This window comes from Vipera ursinii (genome assembly GCF_947247035.1).
Source record: "Vipera ursinii genome assembly, chromosome: 2".
In the NCBI taxonomy this organism is placed as follows: domain Eukaryota; kingdom Metazoa; phylum Chordata; class Lepidosauria; order Squamata; family Viperidae; genus Vipera; species Vipera ursinii.
In genome coordinates, this window is record NC_139513.1 from 149059910 (window position 1) to 149071515 (window position 11606).

Here is an 11606-nt window from a genome sequence, read left to right on the forward strand (position 1 = left end):
CGCCAATAAAATCTCACATTTGCTTTACATGGATGTTCTGAAGCTTTATGAAAATTAGAAATTGAAATTTAGTCATAATAAACATTTAAGAATTCTTAGCATGGATAATGTAATGGAATTTGGCCAAGAGAAACTTGCTACAGTAACAATAAATCAAGGTAGAATCACAAATAATGGAGTTGAAATGCTGAATGCTAAACCACCAGGAAGTATCAGGATGAAAACTACAAGTACCTGGGCTTTTTACAGTTGGACAACATCAAGCATGGACAAATTAAAAATGGGATTAGTAAAAAATACATCCAAATAGTGAAAAAATTGCTAAAACAAAACTGAATGGCAAAAACACCATCAAAGTCATCAATACTTGAGCCATACCTGTGATAGGATATTCTGCTGAAATTATTAACAGGACAAAAGCTGAACTTGACAATTGGCACCAAAAAATAAGCACATTAATGTATTCACTATGCATTGCATCCCCATAGTGATAGAGATAGATTATACCTGCCCCACAGAAATAGAAGCAGAGATATACTCCAAGTTAAATAAACTATCAAAGAAAAAAAAACATGCATTGGTTGATTATGAAAAAGACAATGAAAAACAAGCTTTGATGCAAGTTAGAAATGGGAAGTTATTGAATATACAGGAAACAAAACATAAATACTGAAGTAATATAATAAATACACAAATAGAATGCTGACAAGGAAAAGGACTACATGGTTAATTTCTAGAAAAGATTGAAGGGAAAGTTGATAAAGTGGATACAACTAGAACTTAAAAAAAGAAACTGGAGGCTTGATTTTGGCTGCTTAAGAGCAAGATGTTTGAACAAATGCAATCGAGGCCAGAACTGAAAAATCATCAAATGATTCAATGTGCAGAGAAGCAGAAGAAACAGTAGTAGATCATATACTCATACTATGCAAGAAGATTGCACAAACTGATTATAAACAAAAACATAACACAGTTGCCAAAATGATTCACTGAATCATCTGTAAAATTATCAATTGTCAGTAATGAAAAACTGATGAGAACAAAGAATTGAAAAAGTAATTGAAAATGAACCGGTTAAAATATTGTGGGATTTCCAAATATAAACTTATAAAGTCTTGGGTCATGAAACACCAGATTTAACTGTGGACAAAAAGAAGAAAGTGTGGATAAATCAATGTGGCAACACCAGGAGATAATAGAATACAAAAATACTGGAAAAGTTCACAAAGCATCAAGTTCTGAAAATTGAAGTTGAAATATTATTTCATAAACCAGCTTGGTGGGGTGGGGTGGTCCCAGTGGTTACTGATGCACAAAAAATCTGGGATGGCAGTTTAAAAATCTGCACATTGAAAACATTTCCAGCTGTCAATTACAAAGGCATACTACTTGGATTCACGCACACACTATGCCAATAGATTACAGCATCCTACATTCTTGGGATCAGCTCAGTGCATATGAAGGCAAACACCAGCTAAAGAACTGGCAACTGTGATTTCACATTGTTGTGTATACAATAATAATATGGATGTTTATGGTACTAAAATAATAAGATTATGGAGAACTTGGTAAAAAGTTGGATGCAGTTCTTTTTACAGGTATAGAATGCAAGTATTGATTCACATCATCTCTGTATATGATTTTACACTTTTGGTTGATATACTGTATTAGTTCTTTACTTACTAAATTTAAATACCACCATCTCACTCTCAGATGTGCATGTTCCTTTTAAAAAAAACCAGTCCTTTACCCAGATTCAAGGTGTTGGTAATGACTTACAAAGCCCTACATGGCATGGGTCCGGATTACCTACGGCAGCACCTGCGGCCGGCGTCAACTTCCCTCCGTCCAGTGCGCTCCCACAGAGAGGGCCTCCTCAGGATGCCTCCGATCAGAGAATGTCGACTGGTGGCCCCCAGGGGGAGGGCGTTCTCTGTGGGCGCGCCAGACCTGTGGAATCGCTTGCCGGTCGAGCTCCGGATGGCCCCCGACCTTCGCTCCTTCCGGCGGGATCTAAAAACTTATTTATTTGAGCAATCTGGCCTGGTTTGATGGGGTTGGGGTTGGGGTTTTAACATGGTTTTTAATTACTGTATATATCGGGCATAATATTTAATTGTTTTTTAACTTTTGTACTTTGTTTTTTAATATTTATTGCCCTGTACACCGCCCTGAGTCCTTCGGGAGAAGGGCGGTATAAAAATTTAATAAATATAAATATAAATATTGGAGGGCACTTGTTTTTTAAAGAATTCTTTTTCAAATTAAGAAAATAACATTCATTGCAGAGAAATGATAAAATTATCCACCCTTGAGAAGAAGATAAGGAAACAAACTATATTGTAAGAGGAATCTCTTTTTCTTGGGAGGCAATCTTTCATTAACTAATTTGGGGTAGACAAGAGGATGCCCCATGGGTGGTTTTGAATTGTACTGTAATCCCATGCCACTGACTAGCCAATATGTATTTTTAAGCAATTCTTTAACCCTTGCCTGTTTAATATAATAATGCTCTGGAGGTTAAAGACGACTTTTTTTGAAGAAGAAAAACTGTAGATACTTGTTCTTAAATGACCTTTGTTCATGTATGTAAAGAAATATTATGGGTTTTTAGTTGTGTTTCCCATTTACTAAGGGATCTTTGTATCTTGAATGGGAACAGATCTGGATTTTAAAGCTAGATTTTATATGTCCAAAATCCGAACTCCAATAAGTACTTGCTTGTTTTTTTTTTATTCTCTGAAATTTTGGGAGAAACAAAGATGCTATTTTAAACCATTCTCTTTGGATCTGATCTGCATGTTTGTAGACCCCCTCTCCATCCACCCCCATACACATTTGAAAAACAGCTTGTAACAACTTCATTCTTTTTTACCTTCCTTATCTGGTGAAGATTTCTTGGAAATATGTTTTTCTTTTGTTGATGTGGCTCCAATAAGGGATTTTTTTTTAATTTTATCTAAATCAGCTTGACTAAGCAGTGCCCCAAAAAATGTTTTTCAGAAAGTCTTACTTCTACTTCAAGGGACACTGTTAACACCAAAAAGATAAAACCTTACTCAAACTGAGTTTCACATGGAAGCCCATGATTTATTAGTAGCAATATGAAAGCTTTTTCAGACTCTTGGTCTTATAGCCCTGGAATTTCCTACCAGTCTCCCATCCCTATACTAATCAGGTCTAACCTTGCTTAGTAGTTTCAAGAGTGAAGGTGGTTGATTATTACTTGCTGTTATTGCTTTGGCATTCCAGATGATATATTCATTGTCCCTCCCATCCGTCACAACAGAATTAGCCAAGCAGATCCTTTGTGTATAAGTGGTCCTCGCTTTACGACCACAATTGGGACCAGAATTTCCATTGCTAAGCAAGGCGGTTGTTAAGTGACTCACGCCATTCCACAACCTTTTTTTTGCCATGATTGTTAAGAGAATCACTACAATTAAGGGAATCAGGTAGTCATTAAACAAATCAGGCATTCCCCATTGACTTTGCTTGTGAGCAGTTGTCTGGAAAGGTTGTAAATGACAATCATGTGACCCTGGGATGCAGCAACTGCTGTAAATAGAGGCTGGTTGCCAAGAGCCTAAATTTTAATCACATGACTGCTATGATGGTCGTAAGTGCAAGGAACGGTCGTAAGTCATTTTTTTCCAGTGCCGTTGTAACTTTGAACAGTCACTAAATGAATGGTTGTAAGCCGAGGACTATCAGTAGTTGCCTCTGCTCCAGCTTGTGACCACAAAAATTTTTTAAGTGCCTATTGTCTGCTCCATAGACAAGTCACAGGAGGGCTGGAGACTTTAACTGCTCCAATCTTAAAGACATTTAATTATGAATATCAGGCCTCTGCAGGGTTGGATGGTGGCAATTTCATATCCTATTTGAAACAGCACTGGTTTAAATTGAGCTCACTAGGGAATCGACATGGGAATTCACAAGACCTGTAGCTTTACCCTTTCCGCACGCAGAAGGGGGTCCTATCTCGTGCATGTCCAGCAATCATATATCATATCTTAGGGGTTGCTAATAAGGGGACTGCCTCTTTTAGGAATGATCTAATTTTCTATATACAGTCATGGCCGAAATTGTTGGCACCCCAGAAATTTTTCCAGAAAATCAAGTATTGCTCACAGAAAAGTATTGCAGGAACACATGTTTTGCTATACACAGGTTTATTCCCTTTGTGTGTATTGGAACACAACAAAAAATGGGAGGAAAAAAAGCAAATTGGACATAATGTCAAACAAAACTCCAAAAATGGGCCGGACAAAATTATTGGCACCCTTAACTTAATATTTGGTTGCACACCCTTTGGAAAAAATAACTGAAATCAGTCGCTTCCTATAACCATCAATAAGCTTCTTACACCTCTCACCCGGAATTTTGGACCACTCTTCCTTTGCAAACTGCTCCAGGTCTCTCTTATTGGAAGGGTGCCTTTTCCCAACAGCAATTTTAAGATTTCTCCACAGGTGTTCAATGGGATTCAGATCTGGACTCATTGCTGGCCACTTCAGAACTCTCCAGCGCTTTCTTGCCATCCATTTCTGGGTGCTTTTTGACGTATGTTTGGGGTCATTGGCCTGCTGGAAGACCCAAGATCTCGGATGCAAACCCAGCTTTCTGACACTGGGCTCTACAGTGCAACCCAAAATCCTTTGGTAATCCTCAGATTTCATGATGCCTTGCACACATTCAAGGCACCCAGTGCCAGAGGCAGCAAAACAACCCCAAAACATCATTGAACCTCCACCATATTTCACTGTAGGTACTGTGTTCTTTTCTTTGTAGGCCTCATTTCGTTTTCGGTAAACAGTAGAATGATGTGCTTTACCAAAAAGCTCTATCTTGGTCTCATCTGTCCACAAGACGTTTTCCCAGAAGGACTTTGGCTTACTCAAGTACATTTTGGCAAACTAATCTTGCTTTTTTATGTCTCTGTGTCAGCAGTGGGGTCCTCCTGGGTCTCCTGCCATAGCGTTTCATTTCATTTAAATGTCGACGGATAGTTCACGCTGACACTGATGCTCCCTGAGCCTGCAGGACAGCTTGCATTCCTTTGGAACTTGTTTGGGGCTGCTTATCCACCATCCGGACTATCCTGCGTTGCAACCTTTCATCAATTTTTCTCTTCTGTCCATGACCAGGGAGATTCGCTACAGTGCCATGGGTTGCAAACTTCTTGATAATGTTGCGCACTGTGGACAAAGGCAAAGCTAGATCTCTGGAGATGGACTTGTAACCTTGAGATTGTTGATATTTGTCCACAATTTTGGTTCTCAAGTCCTCAGACAGTTCTCTTCTCCTCTTTCTGTTGTCCATGCTTAGCGTGGCACACAAAGACACACAATGCAAAGACTAAGTGAACTTCTCTCCTTTTTATCTGCTTTCAGGTGTGATTTTTATATTGCCCACACCTGTTACTTGCCCCAGGTGAGTTTAAAGGAGCATCACATGCTTGAAACAATCTTGTTTACCCACAATTTTGAAAGGGCGCCAATAATTTTGTCCGACCCATTTTTGGAGTTTTGTTTGACATTATGTCCAATTTGCTTTTTTTCCTCCCTTTTTTGTTGTGTTCCAATACACACAAAGGGAATAAACATGTGTATAGCAAAACATGTGTTCCTGCAATACTTTTCTGTGAGAAATACTTGATTTTCTGGAAAAAGTTCTGGGGTGCCAACAATTTCGGCCATGACTGTATCACAGCAGTTTCCTCCATTTGCCCAAAGCAACCTCTTAATCATTGGGAATGAACTGTGTGGTTGTTAGAATTATCAGCGATGCTGTGTAAAGATGAAAATGGGAAAGAAGGTGTTGGGGTTGCGAGTGTGGTGGGAAATGGGGTGGCTGAGTAGACAGCAGCTTTTTAGGGACCACGTTGTTCATGAAGATACCATCCTATAAATCTTTCTTTTCCAAAAAGCATTGGGTTCATGTTATTAAAATTTCATGTAGATGGTACATCCATGGCAGTTTCTTTACGACTGCAATCTGAATAGAACTTTTCAGTATAATCTCACTTTAAGCCTAGGTCTTTGTAAGCAAAGTTAAGCTTGCACTGACTTTTTGATACATTCTTGTATCATCATCAACAACAGTATTAGTGCATGCAAGCGAAAGAGAGAGAAAACACTCAGATGACTTCTGTTACAGCAGAAAACAATGTAAAGCAAAAAGCTTCCAGTATACTTCTGTAAAAAACTTTCTCCGTTTGTTGGTTCCCTCTACTCTCTGCTGGTATATGAATGTGTGTAGGCATATCTCTGTTTAGCTACCATTCATTCCATTAGGGTTTGCATAGATGAATTTCCCCCTGCCCTAAATTAGAGATCTAACCTGGCATTAGATTGATGGTTAATTGGCCCCCATATTAACATTTACAACCTTATTTCTAACTAGAATGAACCCAGCATCTGTTTCTTACCAGCTGATTCCTATCTGGGTTGAATTATGAACTCTCCCCGCTGCCATGAATCTCCTCCTTGTGGAGCTGTTTTAGACATTCAGCTTGCTTCTGGCCCACCTCCCACCTCCAGGCAGAGAAGGCCAAGGCCCGGGAAGAAGAGGCCACTGTGTTGTAGTAGAGGCTCCTTCCAGGCTGCCCAGGACCAGGCCTACCACAAGGCAGGCTGAGGTAACATCCAAGAAAGATTCAGAATCACTCTGGCTGAACTTCTCATTGTGGGCAGAGGGAGAAGAGTTACATTTATCCTTTCATGAGGCAGCCTTGAGAATATTCTATATTTTTTTCCCTCCTTGACAAACTTTATTGGCCTGCTAAGAAAAAATGACCGAAGCAGCAATGAGAAAACACAGGAGGGTTCAAATGAAAAACATGATTGTCAGGACCCCTTTAAAATTCCATGGATGGAGCAAGCCAGATGTATGAGAAAAAAAATGCCTAGAAACACCCAGAGCAATGTTTTGTTTCTATAGGTAGTCCTCAACCTATGACCACAAACAAGCCCAATGTTTCTGTGGCTAAGTGAGACAGTTGTTAAGTGAATTTTGCCCCATTTTATGACTCTTCTTGCCACAGTTGTTCAAGTGACTCACTGAAGTTGTTTAGTTACATGGTTGTTAAGGGAATCTGGTTTCCCCATTTGACTTTGCTCGTCAGAAGGTTGCAAAAGGTGACCAGATGACCCCGAGACATTGCAACCTTCATATATGCCAGTGGCCAAGTGTCCAAATTTTGATTATGTGAACATGGGGATGCTGCAATGGTCGTGTGAAAAATGGTCATAAGTTACCTTTTTCAGTGCCATTGTAATTTTGAACAGTCAGTCCTCCCGGGAATCTGTTTATAGAAGATTGGGTCAATGTGTGTCTGCATGTCAACATTTGTGTGTGTGTGTTCCTCTATATTTGTAGTGTCAGTGTAGGAAAGAAATGTTTCAGCAAGGTGGTACCTCCATTTCAGGGAAGAATGGGGTACCTGCTAATGATGTTGAACTATCTATTTGCTGACGGCTGCTGGGAGTTGTAGTTTACTGGGTATTGATTTCCTCAATGGAGTCCTGATCTCTGCTTGAAGTGAATCTAAAATAGAAAAATGTACAGGTTTGTAATTTGGGTTTTCATTCATATAAAATATAGCCTGAAATGTTGAAGTTGCAATAAAGAGAAATGGTAGCTGAATTCTAGAAATATTAGCATTACAAAACCCCACTCCATACATAAAAGCTTCAAATTTAGGATTTAAGATTACATAGACACCTCACATTGTGAATGTCTGTTTGGCAGTTAATATTAGGGTAAGAAGCTCACTAGCTTCAGCATGATCAGGAAAAAGTTTCCATTGGCAAATTAGAAAGATAGACAAATCAGGCAGATAACCAAAAGCAAGACTGTACATAGACTGGGCTCAGTGGATATTTTTTTTTGAAATCCTGGGATCTCTTGGAAACCAAGAGGAAGTAATTCAGTGAAATCACAGCAGGTGACGATGCTTTTTTTCAGACTCAATAAACCTACAGTGGGCAATTTCAGGAGAATTACGTCAAATATTTAAGGTTGCATTTTCAGCCTATGCAGGATGCTTAAGTCTGACCAGTGCTCTATATGCACTGAATCTGAAAACAACTCACTGAGCTGCATAATTGCTTTTTGTGTCTTTTATTTGGTGTGTGTCTCTTATTTTCTCTCCCTGTGAAAGCTTTTAAACTTGGAAGAATCTAGTCTTTAATTCATAATGAAGTCTTCTAAACAATAGTATATTCCTGGTAGTGCATTGAAACATCCTCCTCGCTCATTAATCCCACCATGTTGAAACTGGAGGCTTGCAAATAATTTTATATATCCCCATGTGACCGTGTTGTATCCATAGTCAAGGAGATGCAATTTCAAGAGAATGAAATGTTGCTTCCGAAACAACAATGGATTGCTGTTTTGGACTTGCAGGCATGGGTCTGTGCTTCCTCTGCAAGGATATTTTCCATTTATCCCACTTCCTGGTTTCCTACTGTGGCCATGTGCTAGCAGAGCTCAAGTGCAGAATTGCTGGTACATCATTAGGAATTTGGAAGGCAATAGAAGTTTGCCACATTGTTTTATATCCTTTTAACAACTCACTTCCCTTGGCATAATTCCCTGCGGATTGCTCCTGGGATTTTATTACAAAATAAGGCCAGCTGTTCACCAATACATGCACAAAAACACATGGAGCATAGACAAGAAAGAACATTAACTGTTTTGTTTTTGGTTTGTGAATAGCTGGAAGGGATTTTTTTTTAAAAAATCACTCAGTTATTGGCCAGCTTGAAAAGAAAGGAAGTATTGATTGGCTGGGAGTTTTTCTGCCTTAAATTATTGGCTAGAAAAGGCAAGCAAAATCCTTTTCCTTCAGAGTTGCCTCCATCTGTCTGATAGAAGACTGGCCCTGCAAATCATAATAATGGTCTTCAGTTGGTTTATGCTTGCTGCGAGGTATGCAATCCTAATCCATGTACTTACATTTTACAATGTGGTTGAGGAGAACTATAGGACAGTGTAGAGTTACTGCAAGTAGACAATCATCTCTGAACTACGGCTGCTGTATTTGCCAGCGTGAAAAGTGATGTTCTGCTCTGGAGAGTGACTAATAACTTCTTAGCTAATTATTTGATCCTTCACCCAGTTTTTGCTCTACCAGCTTCTTGTTCCTCTCTGTTAGCTCTTGCCAGCATTAAACTCCTTGGACTCTCCTGGGGCGGTTGGGAAAGGGGGGGGGGGCGGCTGTCTTTTGGGATAGCCTACATAGCGTTATAGAAAGAATAATTATATAACCTGAAGGAACACATTGCAGGTAATCCTCAACTTATGACCGTAATGGAGCCTGCCCTTTATGGTTGTAAGTCAAGATGGTTGTAAAGCAGGTTGCCATATGACTGGACCCTATGTTGCAATTTATTTTTGGTTTTTTTTTGTGTGGCAGCTGATAAGCAACTCCTGTGGTTGTAAAGCTGTTGCTGCAGTCATTAAGTCTACTCATTGTTTGCTACGGGACGCTTTTTGCCGAAGACGGGAACTAAACACCAGATTTGGTAAGAATGTAAATCACAGTCATATGTCCGCAAGACACTGCAAATGGCCATAAGTGTGGGTCAGTTACCAAGTGATTGCAGGCCAGGGGGGCAGCCATCAGAACTTTGAACCAGGTCCTTAATACCTTTTGGGAGGGAGTCTGTTGTGACTTCAAACAGTCACTAAGTTACCAGTCATAGTCAAGGAGTCGTTGTGTCAATGCTGAGCAGTCCAGCCTTCCCAGTGCCAAAGGACATCAGCGGTCATTTTCATCTTTTTGTAGGAAAAATATGATGGGAAAAGAAACAATAACCATTGTACATTTTTTACGTGAAGTCATAGGAATGGAACATGAAGAAGAGCACATTTCCTCCCAATTAATCCAGCTTTTTCATCTTTTCTCCATTTCCCCCTCCCCCCCCACACACACATCTTAATGGTTCTGGTTTTATTCCGTCCTTCTCATGTCTCTACCTGAGCTCTCCCCATGCTATTTCAAACATATCATATGCACATGTGCCTGCATATTCCTCATGTGATGCTTCTACATGTGAACTCTAGCACATCTGCAGAGAGCCCGTCCCCTTGGAATGCGGTGCTGCACTGCATTAGCCTTCTAGCTCTTGCTAGCAGATGCCAAGCATGCCTTGTCCCTTTCCTTGCTTAGGCCAATAGATGGCGCCATTTGCACAAGGCTGCTTTGTGAGGCCAAAAGGGAAAAAAAATGTGGGGGAAGAGATTTCCATTAATGAAAGAAAAAATCTTAACCCTTCCAGTTGCTAGAGCAGAGCAGATGACTCAGTGCAGACTTTAGACACGATCCTGTATTTTAAAGAAATGGGTTGAAAGGGGATAGGTATGCTCAACGCTTTTTATACTGTATATGCTGTACCTCTGCAAACCGCATCTGTATCTTTTTTGGCATCAGAGCCCTGTGGTTCAGCTAGATAATTCTAGATTCTGGACATAATAGTTTTAAGAGTAGGGGGGCATTTTAACAATGATATCTTACCCTTTAAGTGGTAATATATTTATTTCAGAAAGTAGGGGGTAAGGTTACAGTATTTGAAAGCCTTTCATTGGAGTTAGGTCTTGGATTTTTACTGCAAAGACTTCCCCTAACAGCATGTCACCATGATCCCTTCCATTCCTGAAGCTTTGGAAGGCATTGGATGAGAGGACACCTAAGAACTGAATCCATATCTCAAGTGACTTTGTCAGTGGAAGATTACAGCCCATGTAGAAAATGAAATTTCACTAGCAATTTTAGCATTCACCCAGTAAAATGTTTTAAATAGCACAAGAATCCTCTGTTTGAGAGCAGACCTATGCGGCATGCAGGAATGGCCTCAGGATTTTTGGGGTTCAGGTGAAGTTATCACGGGAGGACCTGATGGAAGATTGGTTTTTATAACTTTATACAAGTAACCTTATCTATGCGGATGTGTCATTTCATCTTAAGATTTCTCAACCCATGACAGAGCTGTGAAATTGCAGTGATCACAACTCATAAGCAAAAAGCAAACAATGCAACATTAAATTCTGTTCTCTGTCATACGATGAGGACTTTACCCTATTTTCACAGATCTTCATCTGATACTATAAGACAGACATGTCAAACACAAGGCCCGGGGGCCGGATCTGGCCCGCGAAGTGGTTTCATGCGGCCTGTGAAGCCATCCTGGAAACTGAGGGAATGGCCCCCGCTGTCTTGGCCCTGGCCCAGAGACCCTCCTTCTGCCAGAGACCCTCAGATCTGTCCCACTCCTGCCCAGGCCCCCATAGGCACCCTTGATGCCAACGATGTAGAGCTGGCCACGCCCACCCAGTAGGCCACACCCACTCTAGCCACACCCACCCAGTAGGCCACGCCCACCCTGGCCACACCCATCCGGCCCCCTGAGGGCAACCGCAATGCTGATGCGGCCCTCAATGAAATTGAGTTTGACACCCCTGAGAGAATACAAACAAATGAAGGCAAGTATACATGTCCCAGGATAATGATGCGAGATCGATTTTTTTTAAAAAAAGAATACAAGCAGATCTGAGTATAATTAAATGAAAAATGATATAATTAAATGAAAAATAGCTTG